The 16,912-nt window shown below is 35.9% G+C and overlaps 1 long non-coding RNA gene across 1 annotated transcript; it reads right to left on the reverse strand.

Annotated features, from left to right (window-relative positions):
* Nucleotides 1–651: 651 nt before the first annotated feature.
* Nucleotides 652–16,633, reverse strand: LOC111925644 (uncharacterized). Its single transcript, XR_002862361.2, has 4 exons — nucleotides 16,589–16,633; nucleotides 16,309–16,460; nucleotides 11,972–12,030; nucleotides 652–847 (listed from the first exon to the last, which is right to left on the reverse strand). It is a non-coding gene; the product is annotated as an uncharacterized LOC111925644 (long non-coding RNA).
* Between the last annotated feature and the right edge of the window lie 279 nt (nucleotides 16,634–16,912).

Raw genomic sequence — 16,912 nt, forward strand, 5'->3', positions numbered from 1 at the left:
CTTTGTATACGTACATATATATATATATCTCAGAACTTTGTTTTACAAACTTTACAAATAATCTGTTGTCTAAACTACACAGAAAAACTTGAGATGGAAGTGTGAGAATATTTTACATTATCATCTTTATTTTCCCCCTCAGAGTTTATATATTTCAAAAGTTAAATGGAGTGCTCTGTATCTACTATGTAGGCTAACATGGAAAATGTAGAGATTGAAAATGAGTCACTGGTTCACAGTAGATCTCACCAATGTCAGTGTTTATGAGAATGGGCATTTCTTTGTGCTGTCATACAGTTTTTCTAAAACTCAGTTGAAGTTTATGTAAATAATACCATGGTGTGGTTTAGAAATCAGATTGGGTTGCAGTTGGTATGCTTGCTTCTGTTCACATTTCTGATGATGCTCGTCGGTGTTTTCCCTTTAAGTTGCACAAATCTAGTCTGCAATTTTCTGAGACACTCAAGATATTTAAGATATTTAAGTATCATATTTTCAGCAGCAACATTAGATTTACAGGTTTTTTAATGCCAACTGGAATGTCAGCTGGACATTCCAGCTGAATGTCAGCAGCTAGGGAGTCTGAAGTAGCTGTCTTAACATCTACTGTCTTTGGAGGCAGTCTTACTCACCCGCTGTGCCTACCTGAATCCTTCTAGCCATCCTCTCTCTGGTGTGCATCCTTACACTGTTTTTGTCTTCAGACTTGTGGGAAGAATTTAACTTGGCTGCAGTGCTGTCATTCAGTCAGACTTCCCAACCAGCGGTCACGTAGCTACTTTTCCGTGTAAAACCAAGGTAGCCTGTGGCATATTCCCTTTAGTGCGCTTCTTTGATATTTTCTTGCCTAGGAAGAGAAGGAAATGTGAAGGATAGGTGAATCAGGATTATAAAATCCTTAACTTCTCTCTTTTGCCCTCTTACCACGGGTTTGAGATGCAAACATAAAGTAATGACATTCCTGGGCATTACTCTCTGCTCTGGATCTAGTCTATTACTTACTCATGAACAGTGTTCACTATGTTTGAGTCATTTTGTAGTGCTGTAACTGATTCAGAGAAACAGCACAGAGAAGTCACATCTGTGGACATCCCATGTCACAGTTTATCAGAAAATACAACCTGATAAAGATTCAGAGGCAGGTTCCTTCTTTATTCAGTACTTCATCAATTCAGCAGGCATGGCACTTACTTTGACAGTTCTATAGCTTACTCTTTCTCTTTTCAGAGTGAATTAAATGATCAATGTGTTGTGTGAGAACCGCTAAGCATAATAATCTCATTAATAATAATTCCCTTCATATATTAGGTGCAAAGATGTTGCTGTACACTGAGTGAAACAATTTGCTGGCTCAGAGCACCTTGCAGCAAGCGAGGGACTTGATGGATTAAAGAAAGATGAGTTGTGTGTGAGCTGTTCTGAGGTATCCCAGAAGGAAAGGGTCCTCCTCAGTATTCATAGATGCCTTGCTGACAATCTCAACCCAGAGACTATCCATGTCATTATTTTCAGAATAACCTGAACGGGGACAGTCCCTGAGAATCACACCATAAGCATGAGAGCATTGTCCAACCCCTTCTTGAACTCTGTCAGGTTTGGGGATGTGACCACTCCCCTGGGCAGCCTGTTCCACTACCCAGCCACCTCTGGATGGTGAACCTTTTTTCCAATATCCAACCTAAACCTCACCTGACTTAAGCCATTCCCTCAGGTCCTGTTACTGGTCACCACAGAGAAGAGATCAGTGCCTGCCCCTCCTCTTCACCTCATAAAGAAGTTGTAGACTCCAATGGGGTCTCCCCTCAGTCTCCTCCAGGCTGAACAGTCCAAGTGACCTCAGCTGCTCCTCATACAGCTTCCCCTAAAGGCCCTTCAGCATCATCATAGACCTCCTTTGGATGCTCCCCAACAGCTTAAAGTATTTTTTATATTGTGGCACTCAAAACCTCCTACAGACATAGGAGGTGAGGCTGCCCCAGGGCACATCAGAGCAGGACAATCCCCTCCCTTGCCTGGCTGGCCATGCTGTGCCTGATGCCCCCCAGGACAGGGTTGTTCCTCCTGGCTGCCAAGGCACACTGCTAATTGCAGACTAATGAAGATTCTTCATGCAGTTTACAATGAAATCTGAACAGATTCAAAACAAAACACTTCCTAAACATGTTTTTTTTCCACTTTTTTTTCTCCCCCATTGAAATATAGGTCTTGTTGGAGCACAGATGACATGAAGACTTGCCCTCTTATATTTCTAATTAACAAGAAAATACTATTTCTTAAATATATTTTTCTGGTTTGTAGAAGCTTTTGGTGCAAAGGTACCTTAATAAAAGGTTTAATTTTTAAGTATATCTTGCTCTTAAATAACTTTGTCTTAGGGCTTAGTCATTTAATTATGGGATAGAAATACAATGTCATGTAATCTCAGTCTTCCTTTCTGTGCATTAGGAATTATTTTCCATTTTACCATTTTTGAAACAGAAATGGTACTTTTTCAGTATGACAAGAAAATATAGTGTCATTTCTATTTATTTTTGCGCTGAGGTTTGCATTCTAATGAAAATAAATTTCACTACTCAAGAGTTGCAGTATTATGAGCATATATGGCTTAGGTCATCAATTAACAAGCATTTCTTTCCTCGGCATTTTGGGAAGTATATATTACTTGAGGAATATAAAGAGTCAAAATTACTTTGTGAATAACTTTATTATACCTCTATAATAGTTTTGTCTGTTTGTGGAGTGGGGGTTTTTTTCATTATTTTTTTCAATGCATTATTCCCTGATTTCATCTCTACTTCTGGTGTTTAATAGTATATGGTTTCTTAAGAATTCTCTTCAATTTATCTCTGAGTGTTTCACAGAGAGGAAGGTGAATGGGATACTTTCTTCCTGGGCACATGCAAAACAGACAGCTGGATTATTTATTCTCATCACACAAAAGAATGACAATATTTTAAAGAAGGGTGAGAGATCCCTACTTCACCCCAAATGAGTGGCAGTTTTTTTTGCTGTTGGACTTTGCTTCTAGATCTTTCCAGAATAAAAGGAATAAGGCCTGCGTGTGCTTAAGATCATTGACAACTGCAAATGAGGAGCTGCAGCGTGTATTCCTGAAAGAGAAGTTTATGTTAGTGGGCTGCTTTGATCTCTGTGCAGCACAAGGCACAGTTTTCTCCATTAGGAATCTGAAATAGTCCTTGTACTGAGCAAGACATAGCCTTGTCATAGCCAATGGTAAATGTGAAGCTTAAAATTACATATAATATAAGGTTCCCAGACTTCTTCCACAGTTTTCTGGTTTGGGGTTTTGTTGTTGGATGGTGGGGTTTGTTTGTTTGTTTGTTGTTTTTTTAATGTTTGTTTATTTGTTTATTTTGTTGTTGGTTTTGTTTTATTTTGTTTTTATTTTATATTTGTTTGAGGTTTTTTGTTTGTTTTTTTCAAATTGAAAAGAGGCTGCTGAATTTCAGGGACTTTAATCTCCAAATTCTATGTAAGTAGTTTATTGTATGTGACAATCACAGGCCTTCTGATCTCAGTTAATCAGCAGCAAAAACAACTGATATTTATCCAGTGTTAATTATTAAAGTTAGCACTATCTACACAATGACAAAAGTGGTCTGAAAGAGATGCAAATTGTAAATGATCAGGAAACACTAGGGTTATACAGACCTAGAGAAACCATGTGAAAATCTTGGTAAGAAATGAATTCTTTTGCTTAGATTTTTAGTCTTTGGATACCAGCTGAAAGGCTCCTCTGTAGAAGTAGTCCTCAATGAGATTGTTTGTTACCTCTAAATATGTAAGTAGTGGTGTTAAAAAGTTAGGGCCCTTGAGAAAGGATTAGTCTAGATAATAAAACAGTGACATTAATCAATCCAGTAGGAGCAGAAACACACTGAATTTAGAAATGTTTTAAAATCAGGAGGGTTTTATATACAAGAAGGAAACCAAAGAACTGTTAATAGGTCCATTAATCAAGCTATTTGTTCTTGGTGGCAATCTCTAGTACAGTTCTTAAATTCTGGGAGTGAATAGTCTTTCTCTCACTTGGAAAAAAACATCCTTGTTCCTACTAAGTATTGTATTCTGATGGGACTGTCCAGAAGTCCCAGTAAAAACCTTAACTGATTTAGAAATAAGTAGACGAGTAGTGGATGGGAATTGCTAGTAGGGGCAGGGAGGAGGTATTATTTAGTACTTTCCAATGCTGGAGTGTGACTAATTTTTGTTTTTACAGGAAACTACATTTGCAAAGAAATGTCTTGTTAAGAATATTAAGTGTTTTACTAGAATCTGTCATTTTTTGTTTATTTTATCATATAGAATGAGAAAGATATTTAATCTACCCAGAAATAGTGTATATCTAGAGTGTTTCTGGAAAAGTCTTAAACTTTTCAACTTTAAACTCTCAATAAGAGCTGCAACACAAACAGCACAAGAATGTAATGTCAAAAAGTTGCGGTTATAACCCATCAGGTGGTAAGGGTGAGGTTTCCTGTCTTGTGCAGCAAGCTGAAAACACTTCTGTTATAAAGAATTAGATTGTTAATTTCATTCTTCTCTGGTGTTTAAACACATGCAGCAGTATCAACTTAAATACCAGCTTTAATACCATATGGTGCGATTGCTTTATTTTTCCCTTTAAATCTGTGTATAAGTATATAGATTTTATTTAACACATTTCTTTCTGATTTATGTTCCTTTGGACAGTATCCTCAGGCTTTCCTGCTCTCTTTAGTCAAATTATAATTGTGACTTCTGACTTCATTTGGTGGGAAGATATTCTCATTATGTTCAGTAGACATGTATTTGGAGAAGGATAAAAAAAGGTATTCCACTGGTTTTTCAGAACTAAATCTCAATTTAACAGATATCTTATACTCGGCAACATTTTTGTTCATTTTTTACTTCTGCATTCCTAAACAGATGATGGATTTTCCCATATATAACCACATTCAAAACATTGAAATCATCTGAAAGGTGGACGTGTAAGAAACTCTCCTATTATTGTGTCCACAGGTAGTTGATGGAATTAATGAAGTGCAGTTCTAATCAAGGTGTGCAACATGTCCCTGGCCTAAAGCTGAGTCAGATGTATCTCCACAATTGAAATCCTTTGTTGTCTCAGTGCAGGGCAGTGAGCTCGTTTTGCAAAATATTTCCCCTTTGGGAATTTGAATGCCTACCTAGTACACCGAGAACAAAGTTTGTAGTTGCATTACAACATTTTATAAGATTAGAACAACATTTGTTCTCTTTCCTTTTTTTCTGTAATAATATCTGGATATTGCTGAGAGATGTTTATTGTCTTATCCCTGCCAATACGGCAGTTCAGTATTCATTGTTCCCATTTCTTCAGAGTAAGAAAGAGAACAAATATTAAACAGCAATGACAACCCTGTTTGCTTACCTAAGAGCCGCACTTTTATCATTGCTCCAAGCAGTGTACCTAACCTAGACAAATTAGTTCGAATTCCTTCATCTTTTTTCTCCCACCTATCCTTTCACAGAGCAGACATTTTGTATTGCTGTAGGTTGAGATAATTCTGGTTTTAAACAAAGTAGCTGAAGTGAATTAGTTTTTCCTTAAGCTTTGATTACATTGCTTCACAGAAAGTCAGTGGGAGGCTAATGACTTGAGGGAACCATTGCTGTGTACATGTTATTTCGTGTAAGTAAATATATGAGCTTTCATGTGAACAATATTGGAAGTTGCCAGGTGAGGATACATGTTTTATTTAGCTGAATTAATCTAACTTAAATGTTGGGAAATATAGGTTGGTACAAAATGTTAGTTCAATTTTTGAAGCAGACTCTTAGAGATCAGAAAAGATAACTTTAAATGATAATGAAGGTTTCTAGAAGTAGTGCTTCCTTCTGCAGGGTGTTTTCCTGGTGTTAGAGCCTTGAGCGACAACATTCTTATCATTAAGGTTTCCCATCCTTCCTTTAATAATTTTATAAATTAAAACATTCAGGAAAATTAAATCAATGTTAGTTTAATTATAAAATATTACTTAAACTGCATGAAACCTACACATTGTCATTTCTATTCAAAATATACTGAATTAATTTTAGATAGAAACATAAATTCAGATGGGGTATTTTTATACTTGAACTCCTACTACTCCTACTCCTATTTACCTGAATTCAACTATTTGGATTTAAAATTTTACAAGAAGTACATAATGTCTCCATGTCCCTAAGGTACAACTGAGATTGCAATCAAGTGTAGATGATCAGCTAATGACTACTTTTTAAGAAGTCACCTTCCTATACTTAGTCCCTTTATAACAGTTTACTGCAGGGAATGTTTTCATAGTGGTAACAAAGTGAATATTAAATTTGATTTTTAATAAAACTTTTTTTTTTTTGCTTCCATCAAATGTTGTTTTGCTAACTAAAATCAATTTTAACTTAATACTGTTCATGCACACTGTGCAGACTTCAACATGCATGTTAGCAGCCTGATAGATGCATTAATATAATAAAAGCATGTAATATTTTCTGGTGATATTTTAAAGAATGAAGGTTGGCTTGTACAATGGTTTGCCTCTGAAGAACGTGTAATGGGAAATGTAATCAATCTCACTAATCATCCCCATTGTACCCTTTTTAAGGCAACAGCACAATCCTTTCAGTCCCTGCATTGCAGGATTTATTGAGGGACAAGATGGTTTGAACTCCAGCAACACTGATAATACCAATGATTTTCATTGACCTACTGGTAAATATATTTTAGTTTGTTTTTCTAGTGACTAGCAGAGATGAGAAAAAACCTGAAAACCAGTCAGCTAAGGCAGAGCACAGAAAAGGTCATAGTGATGGCTGGTGTAATCTAGGGCAGAGGGTAGGAAGACTCATCAGAGGGATGTGAACAGGCTGGATGAATGGACCAAGGCCAATGGTGTGAGGTTCAACAAGGTCACATGCTGAGTCCTGCGCCTGACTCGCAACAACCCCGCTACAGGCTGGGAACAGTGACTGGGAAAGGTGCCTGTCTTCACTGACAGGGTTATCGAGCTTTGGAGCAGGCTGCCCAGGGATGGTTGAGTCACCATACAAGGTGATATTTGAAGAACAGGCTTTAGTGGGGGACTTCTTAGTATTAGGCTGATGGATGGATTCAAGGACCGTAAAGGGTTTTTTTTTTTTGGTCTAAATTACTTTCTGATTCCATAGATAAGCAAAGATGTTTTAATTTATGTAACAGCTTTTAAAGTTGTCAGCTAGCTGCATGATTAACATTAATTTGAATCTTGAAAGTGTTTGTCCTCAGAGAAAGAAAGGTGGTAATCAGGAAATTTTTACAATCTATATTTTTTTTATAAACAACAGACTTTCAAGATTTGTATATTTTTGTTTTATATGCTGTATGACTTACAAAAAATACAGTCTCACCAGTGTCTGTCACACTGAGAAATGTTGTGGCTCAGGACCTGAACTTCCCGAGAAAATTTGATTTCAAACCTAACACTTGACAGTGGTGGAATTCTTGGTAGTTCTCTTAATGACCCTTATTCTTAAATAAGAAAAAGTTCTGATCCTGAACCTATGCAAAATATATAAATATTTACTAAAACCGCATTTTTGAAATATGTCAACCTGCCCTAAAAAAAGTCTAATTTGTTTTAAACCACTGCATGATCCCTGGTTCCTCCTTGGGAGGCATGAGGTGTAGGAGACACAGGGAAGAACTTTTGTGTACAGCAGTGATCATATTCACATGCTATCTTTCTCCTCCAGAAGTAGTTTTTATTTCCTCCTCATTTCTTTTGTTTCTTATTGTTATTTACATATTAATTTAAAAAAAAAAAATCAGTCTGAGCCAGAAACTATGCATTCTGCTGGTTAAAATCTTTGACATTTTCAATTAGCATAAATCTTCTGATATCCATATGTCAGGAGACAAAAAGTGATGATCCAGTTCTTATTATAAGAAAAAAGAAAAAAACAACAAAAAACTGAAATCAATTCAGGTCAGTATGTGCAATACCTTTTCACTGTTAACAAGAATCAATCTGTCAAACTGCGTTTTGTTAGTTTTCTGGAAAATGAGTTTTGAGGATCTGCAGCTTGAGGCCCTTAATTTTAAATGGAAGAACAGATAGCATCATATACTGTATCAATTTTCTGACTACTCTAAAGTGCAAAGTTAGCTTCTCCAGTGTTACACAGTTTTACTCTTTCAGCATGACTTTAAAATGCTTTGGGTTTGGTTTTGTTTTTTGGTTTTTTTTTAGTTCTTCAACACAGGCTCTGCTATGCAGGCACTTTCTGTTTCTTATGAAAAATGGAGGAAACATATGGATCACTCAGAATTATTAAGAAGACTTACAGATTGATCGTTTATATATTTTGCAAATCTTAAAAACCAACAGTTAGAAGAAAAGTCTTAAAATATTTAGACACGGTAATGAACTAGCTGCTTTCCATAGCCTTGTTCCTAGGTTTCTCTTAAGGCAAACTGAGGAAGATCAGAGGCAGATTTACTCACTGCTATGTCAATCAGTAACACAGAATTCCTTTTCCTAATTCTTCTCTATTTTTCTTTTTACGTAATAAAACTTGTAAAAATGTCTTGAGGTTCTGCACAGCTCAAATTGCATTAGTAAAGGGTTAGAACTTAATGTCTTTTTTTATATATATTCTAAGTGCTGAAAATTTTAGTCTGTGGAGAGAATGGAAATTCCTGTCCTCCACTTAACAAAGCTTTTCGTCTACGGAACATGTCATTGAAGAATTACATGTTTTGATGAAAAAATTGATAGAAATATATACCACAGAGTTTGACAGGAAAATTCTGAGAATTTTATATAAGGTTTTTGAAGTCATGTTATCACCATCCACTTATTTCAAGAAAAGTATTCCATTCAGGACTACTCAGGAAGTACCTTCTTACTCATCATTTTAGTGACCTCCGGGCATGGATTTGAGCTGTGACCCTCTCAGACTAAAAATAACTAATGATTTTTCTGGGGTTCTTTACTGCTGCTTAGTGCTGACCAGAAACAAACTGATAAAACTAAGGTCAGTTTTGGACAACATCTGCCTGATCTTACAAGGAACATATGCTTCTGCTTCTGTGGGGCTTTTGATTCATAGAAAACAAAACAAGAAAAGTTTTTGTCTTTGGCCTCATTGGCATGGAACGCTTTTAAAATTTTGACCTATCTGAAAATATAAATCATTCCACTGGCTGCTGATAAGAGCTAGTTCTTTTTTCAACTTAGTGCATTAGGAGCTTGACACTGTTTCACAAAAATCTAACTCTTTTTTCTAGGATGTATTTTGGAAGACTTGCTAGACCAATTACTTGTACTATGTGAGTGGTTACTGTAATTACAGGAATGCAATAATATGGCCAAGCACAATCAATATTAATTCCATTGGAAATAATGTGGATTTATAACTTTCTTCATAGAATAAAATGTGAATTGCAACTTTGGCAACCATAGTTAGTCAGTAAAAAGTAGTTACCTACTGAGACACTTATTATGCTCATTTATATTTTTAAATTAAAAATCCTCAATACATTTAAAAAAATGGTAGGGGGTTTTATGAATAAAAAAGGAAAGGGTCTGCTGTTTATGAATATCATTTGTGAGAAATATGATTTTCTTTTAGAATATTTTTTACTAATTTGTGCAGTCCTGAACATAATTTTTAGCAAGAATAAACATGTACCTTATTATCCAGTATAGATATGCCCTGTCTATTGTGTGATGATGAATTATCACTTGCTGATCATTGTAAGAAGGACAACGTTTAATGACCAGGAGAGATGAACTGAGCTCTCATTCTCACTAAGTAGCAAATATAAGTGGGAAATGAATGATGAAAAATACATAAATTAAACGGTGCCATATTTTTTTTAAAGATTGGTTTAGCCCTCTAGCATGGGCCAAATTAGGAATGACTTTTAGAACCAACACAAATGACTAATATTCTAATGGAATCAACTAAACAGTCCCTTAGTAATACGAGATTTTTGTCTCCATCTCTCTAATAATGTGTTAAGTATTTAAATATTCATATAAAATATTATCTTTCCCTTGAAATTACTAAAACCTTCTACCATTATGCACTAATACAGAAAGTCTAGCAATATTTTACTGAGGGTTAGGTATCACATTTTACTAAACCCCTAAAATTTTATTGGAGCATATTCTTCAAGATCTAGTAATAGTGTAATTTATCATTACATTTTATTGCCAATCCTATACTTAAATATCTTAGAGGGGTTACTACAACTTACCTTTGTGTAATAATCTATTTAATGGTCTCAGCCTTTCAGTATATTTGGAAGCAGCAATACATCTAAAAGGCAGTTTGATACAAATTAACTCTGCCAGTGGATCAAAGTTGGTAGGTACCTTGCTTGTTCACATATCACCTCTGTGTAGTCAACCCAGAATTCACCAGTGCTTTTCCCTTAGTTAGCAGCAATGGAAACAAAAAGGCTAAAAGTGCTGAGATAAAGGAAAAGTTTGAGTTACACAAACCATAAAATCTGAAATTATTTCCAAATCCTTCCTGAAGGAGTATTTGTGCTTTCTGCAGTGAAGTTTATTCCAAGGCTCGAGAAATACACTGTATCACCAGTACCTAAGAAGATCTTGTGTTGAATTTTCATGTAAATTGCATGTCAATGGACTTGTACTATCTGTTCATCAACCCACATAGTATATATTAGATCTTTTCCTCAATCATCAGGCAGCTGATGTACTTATTTATAATTAAGTAGCCTTAGATGAGCTATGGGGACTACAAACAAAGCAAAACAAGCCAAACCCACAAGAGACTTGGCAAGTATTTTGTAAGTGGCTCCCAGCCAGACAGGCATGTGTTCAGATCCTCACATGAGTGCTTCATGTGCCTTGCCAAATTTCTTACATTTCCTGTTGACCTGCTCCTCCAGGTTTATTGGATGTGTATGAACAGTACCCCATCACTCAAGTTACTGACCAGCTTCCCTTCATTTGGTGTCATCTGTAATCTTTGAGAGTGAGCTCTGACATTTTCTCCAAGGGACTGATACAAATGTTAAATGGGAGTGGTCCTGCAATATTGCCTTCATGGTTCATAAACCAAAATTACCTGGAGAAAACATACTCCGAGAACTGCAAGTGAAGTCTCAATTCCAGCATATCCATCCTGGCCAGTTCCTTCTGCTGGTGTCATGATCTGAGTTCCACCAGCAAGCCTTCCTTGCCCTCACCAGCCTCACTGGGGTCTCTACCCAGGCATCCTCTACCAGGTCCAGGAGTCCTATTTGGGCTCAGGCTTGTCAGGCTGGGACACCCCATTACACCTTGTGCTGAGTTGTGGTTGTCCCTGTGTTCAGTTGTAACTTCTGCTCTTTCTGAGGAAACTCTCAGGGTGGAGCCCAGCCCTGACTCATCCCCTCACCTTGCCTGGGGTTGCCATGCAGTGGATTGCTATCCCAGCCCAGCCCCTCTTGGGTCCTGCCAGACTGCACCCCTTTAGAGAGAGCATGGCTTGTGCTGCCAGCCCCTGCTGCTCCAGGTCCAGCAGCCCTTGTGGAGCAGCCTCACTGCTGCTGTTTGGTACATGGCTTCTTTAATCACTCCACAGTGCAAATCTATGTGCCCAAATCAGGCACCTATTGTAGAATACAGAGGATCTCTGTTCCATAAGGCTTCCATAGTTCAAACCAAATTCTCCTCCAGCCTCTGAAGGAGGTAAGTGTGGAGGAGGGATAGGTACATGGAGAATTCTAGCCTTTATATGGAAGAATAGGATAAGAATAAATGAGAATAAAAGGAAATTTCAGCCTTGCCATCATAAAAATTACTTTCTCTTGGATAAAATAAACGTCTCTTACATAGTAGTATTATAATTTTCAGTTTATTTGTCATATTCATGTTTCTACTTCTGCATCTACTTCTAGCACTACAAAAAAAAATTCTCAGACTGATAGATTATTAAAAATTCAGAAGTTTACCTTTGTAATTTTTGCTTTCTGCCCTGAGGTGCATTTAATGCTCTTTCTTTTGACCAAACCTGTAGAAAGAAGAGAAAACAAATGGACCTAATTTTGTCCAATTTTTTCTGTAATGTCAACTCACTACATTCTGAAAAAATGCATAAATCTAAGTCTAGAAAACTCATCTTGTAAATGGGATCATTGCATTCACTTTTACCAAGAGTTTTGATAGTTCTGTCACTTAAAAATTTTGTTTTACATTTCATTCACACTACGTTATATAAACATTGCAAGAATGACCTGGGAGATCCCTTCCCAGTTTCAAGAAAATAGTAAAAAGTGCATGAGTCACAAGCACTAAGTCCTCTTCTTGATTCTTGAAGCTCAGTTTAGTAAACGAAGCACTTTCAAGATTTTGCAATGTGATTATATCAATTTTCTTTCATCTATAGGACAGAAATTATTTTATTGGATGGTTTTGTCTCCCGAAGCAAAGCAATTTTCTGCATGACCAGCAGTAATGTAATGTGAGAGATTTTAATAAGGGACAATTATTTTTAAAATTAAACTTTAAACAGAGTGCAGATTGTAATATACCAGGGAAGTGCTAAAGATTATCGAGCTTTTTTTAAAATTGTTAACATTGAAACACACTCTTTGATGATTCAGAGTAGCACAGAACTTCCAGAACAAAACAGATTTTTCCACTTTTTCTTTCCTTATTTCTTGCATCATCAAAACCTTCCTCAACCTTAAATATAAAACCAAAAAATTACACCATTCAAGGAGAGAAATCTTAACTTTATTGAATTTTTTGTTTGTTTTTGTTTTTGCTTTGGATTGGATTGTTTTGGAAAAAAATTACAGTGTTAACAATAGTGGAAACATCAGAGAGCAAAATGTCTGTTAGGAGCTGTCACGTTCCACTCAACTTTTTATTTAAGTATGTTGATGACAATCTTCAAATACATGATCAAAGCCTCATTTTACACTTAGTAGACAAAGGATGAAGACAACATATTCAAATATTCTACAGAGATCTTAGTCTGGCCATACGCAGATTCACAAATGTTGGAAAAATGTGTGAGGTTTTTAGAATGTAAGGATGCCACAAATGCATTACAGTTAGTGTTAGGACTGTATGGTGATCTTAATACATTGTGGGTCTTTAACCAGTGCTATCAATGTTTCTGTTATTTTTTTTATTTTTTTCTGTTATTTTGTATAGTTAGTAATGTCAATAATGTTTTCAAAATAAGCCCTGTGACTTTTTATCAGAAGCAGGAAAACCAGAAAAATATCATGTTTTCTGGTACAGTGAGCTTGTTCCAAATCATGATTCTGCTGCAGTGCAACCTTTTTTCTTTTGGCTATTTTAAGTTTGGTAACTGTTAACCTATGAAGGAAATTCTGTAAAGAAGATACATACAGCTAAAGAGAACAAGCAATTACATATTGGCTACTCATAGGTCAGATAGTCAGAACTAATGAGTTCCTACCGCTTTGCCTGGTTAATGTGCCCATTAATATGCTCATGATGAGCATTTGCTGGCTACTCAGATTAGGAAGAACTGGCCTGTGTTGCTCCCTGGAATGGATCAGTGTTCGATGTCAATCAATGCTCAGCATTTTAATTTCACTGTTTCTGTTTCCTTTTGTTTGTTTTACTTCCCATTGTCTGCTCTTTCATACTTGCAGTTTTCCTCCTGAATCCCTATGTTGTTATTCATGTCAGCTTTACTTTTCTTATCTGGCATGATTCTAGGTTATGCAGTTTCTTATGTGTTCTTTTTCAAAGCCTAAGAGTTTTAGTGGTAAACCTGACCCAAGGTCATGCAGCTTGATACGTCAAACGTAGATGTTGGATTGCAAATAGCTGAACTGCTGAGCTAAGGGATAGAGATTAGGGATAAAAAAAAAAAATTAAAATAACATGTGCTGCAATTCGCTTTTGTTCTTTTCTCAAAAAATGGCTAAGATTAAATAGTTGCAAAAATTCAGCATATGGCAAGAAACTTGATGTAGAATGTTAAGCGTTAATTTCTAGAAACCTAGTACATAATTAACACTCCTGTCAGACGATCCTAATGAATGGTGCTAGAAATAATTAAGGTCTACTTTGGGATTCACCTCATGATGCATGTTCACATTTGATTCAGATCTGTGTGACAGCTGCCAGATTGGTCAGTACATAAACAATTTTGCTGGGAGCATTGGCATGTGTGAGGTCTACTGCTTTAGTAGAAGCTCCAGAGATCTGGGGCCAGTAACAAGCTTTTTTTGCTACAAATTTCATACTGGGAAGAAAGATACAAAATCCACTCCTATAAGCACAGATTAACTTGAGGAGAGAATTTTTTACTGATTCCATATTACTTTGAACTTGTGAATGTGGAATGGCTGCCACTTTTTATAAGGGCATTATCCATTCTAATATTCAGAGTAACTGAAAATAAAATGGAACTTAACTTTGGATCTGTGAACAGTTATATTGGACAGATAAATCTTTTACAGAGCAGTGAAAAATTCTCTTAGAGCTCAAGGCTACTGCCATGAGGAAGTTCAATTAAAATTTTGGGGATATGCTTTTAAGATAAAAGTTGATTGGCCAGATTTTACAATATGAAACTAATATTTTGTTAAGGCTTTATTAGATTCATAGAAATAACTAATTCTGCTTTAATTTTCCATATATTGACATTCATTTTCCATTATTTTCTTTTACTTTCAGTGGGTAAAACAAGAATTTTAGGGAAAAATAGAATATTTCAACCATATTTCAAATTCCAAATCATACTTGACAAATAAGAATGTATACAATAGGAATTAATTGTAGACAAAGCAGAGAAAAAGTTCCAAGTGATTTTGTCAAGGTTGATATTAATTTGAGGTAGAAAAACTAGTCAGTGAATATGTTTTTACATAATACTCTTTTTAAAAGCAAGTAGAGTGAGTTACCCAGCTGGGAGATGGGGATGTCCAGTTCTTCAGAATGATGAAGATTGATATTACATAAGTCTTGTATGTGTTATGCTGGCAATGTTTTGCAGAAAAGTAATTTGTATGAAATTAACACATTTCTAAAATCCAAGTGAGGTTTTTAATTTCTTCTCTTTTATCTTTTTTTTTTTTTTAAGTGATTGGATCGTTAAATATCAGGCAAACTCTTAAAAAAAAAATCTATTATTTCAGAGATTTCTCATTAATCCAGCTATTGACAAGAATGGATATATAACCTTGCATAATTGTTTCTAAATCAAGCCTTACACCATGGAGAATAGTGTCAATTAAATATCTCATGAAGTATTGCAAACAGTTAAAAAAACCAAATACTCCTCCTGCCCCCAATGAACACATTTTTAATGAAGTTGTCAGATTCAATTAGCTCTGTGACTCAAAGATAGAAATTATGAAAAATTTGTACAATATATGTACTTAACTCTCAATTACTTTTTTCAAAATATCTTTCAGTGTCTTTTACATCTGACAATAGATTATACAGAGCATGAAGCCTGGATTGGATTTTATGCTCTAGAATGAAAATACAATTACAATATTAATCAGGAATTTCAATTGTACTTTTATTTCCTCTTCTAGATTGAATGATGGCAATATGGATAAAAACAAGCATGTTTTTCTAATGAAATCTATGCTAGCCTGTAAAAGGAAAATTTAAAAAATATTTCCCCTGTGGCTGCCAGATCATGTTAAGTAAAGTGAAAGAATTTCAGATTAGCAATCTTTTCTGCCATAAATCATCTGGAATTTTCTGAGGAGAACTGCCAAAGAAATTTCAGAAAAGACCTGAAAAAATTTGAAGGGTGGAGAAGGGTTTGTTAGGAAAGAATTGAAATGAAATTTCAAGAGTGGAATTTAGGTTTGCTAAGATTGGAGTTTGATGCTATTCAAACCCTTTGTCTGATGAGAAGAATAACAGCTGTGGTACTATGAGGTGGGTAAGAAATTCAACTAAGTTTATCAGGAAAGAAACTAAAGAGATGAAAATTTAGAAAAATTGAGCTCAGGAGAAAAAAGAGATAGTCAATTTACTAACAAAAATGTATGACTGTCAAATATTTTTAGGAAAAAGTAATGAAAATAGAGCTATAAGGAAACTTTACACTGTAGTAAGTTAGGTCCACACAAATGTGTCTAGGAAGGGTGTGACACTAGTAAAGACAATAGCACATGATTGTGTTTTCTCTCTTTGGTGAGTCTAAGACATGGGAATGATAGAGTATTTTATATTGCTGAGAAAATACATTGATATTCAAAGTATTACAGCTACATTCTGTTACTATTTTACAACAAATTGGTAGCTGTATTGGTAAACAGAAAGCTGTTGAAAATCTTACACTTTATTGGGAAGAGTGGGTCATTCTTCCAGAGGGTGCAGTCCTTCAGGTATAGGTAGCTGCATCTCAGGATTCTCTGTCCATGGGCCTCCCACAGGGTCACAGCCTCCTCTCAGGCATCCATCTGCTCTGGTATGAGTCTCCTCCAAGGGCTGCAGGTGAATATTTACATCCCATATGAACCTTCAAGGGCTGCTGGGGCACAGCTGCTTCACTGTGAGCTGCACCACAGGCTGCAGGGGAATCCCTGGAGCACCTCCTGCCCTCCTTCTTCACTGACCTTGGTATCTGCAGAGTTGTCCTTCTCACATATTCTCATCCTGCTATTCTCTGGCTGGAATTGCAAATGTGCAACACTTTTTTAGATTTTTTTTTTTTTCCTTCTTCTCTGTTATCACAGAGGTGTTATCAGCTTTTCTAATCAGTCCAGCCTTGGGCAGTAGCATGTTATTTGGAGCTGCCAGTCTGGCTTTGCCATACCTGGAGGAAGCTTCCAGCAGTTTTTCACAGAAGCCATCCCTGTAATCCCCCCTCCACTTCCAAAGCTTGCCCATGCAAACCCAATAGACATGACATGTTATTTTAACATTTACTTGTCAGAGAT

The sequence above is a fragment of the Cyanistes caeruleus genome, chromosome 1, assembly GCF_971803275.1.
Source record: "Cyanistes caeruleus chromosome 1, bCyaCae1.hap1.1, whole genome shotgun sequence".
NCBI classification, from domain to species: Eukaryota; Metazoa; Chordata; class Aves; order Passeriformes; family Paridae; genus Cyanistes; species Cyanistes caeruleus.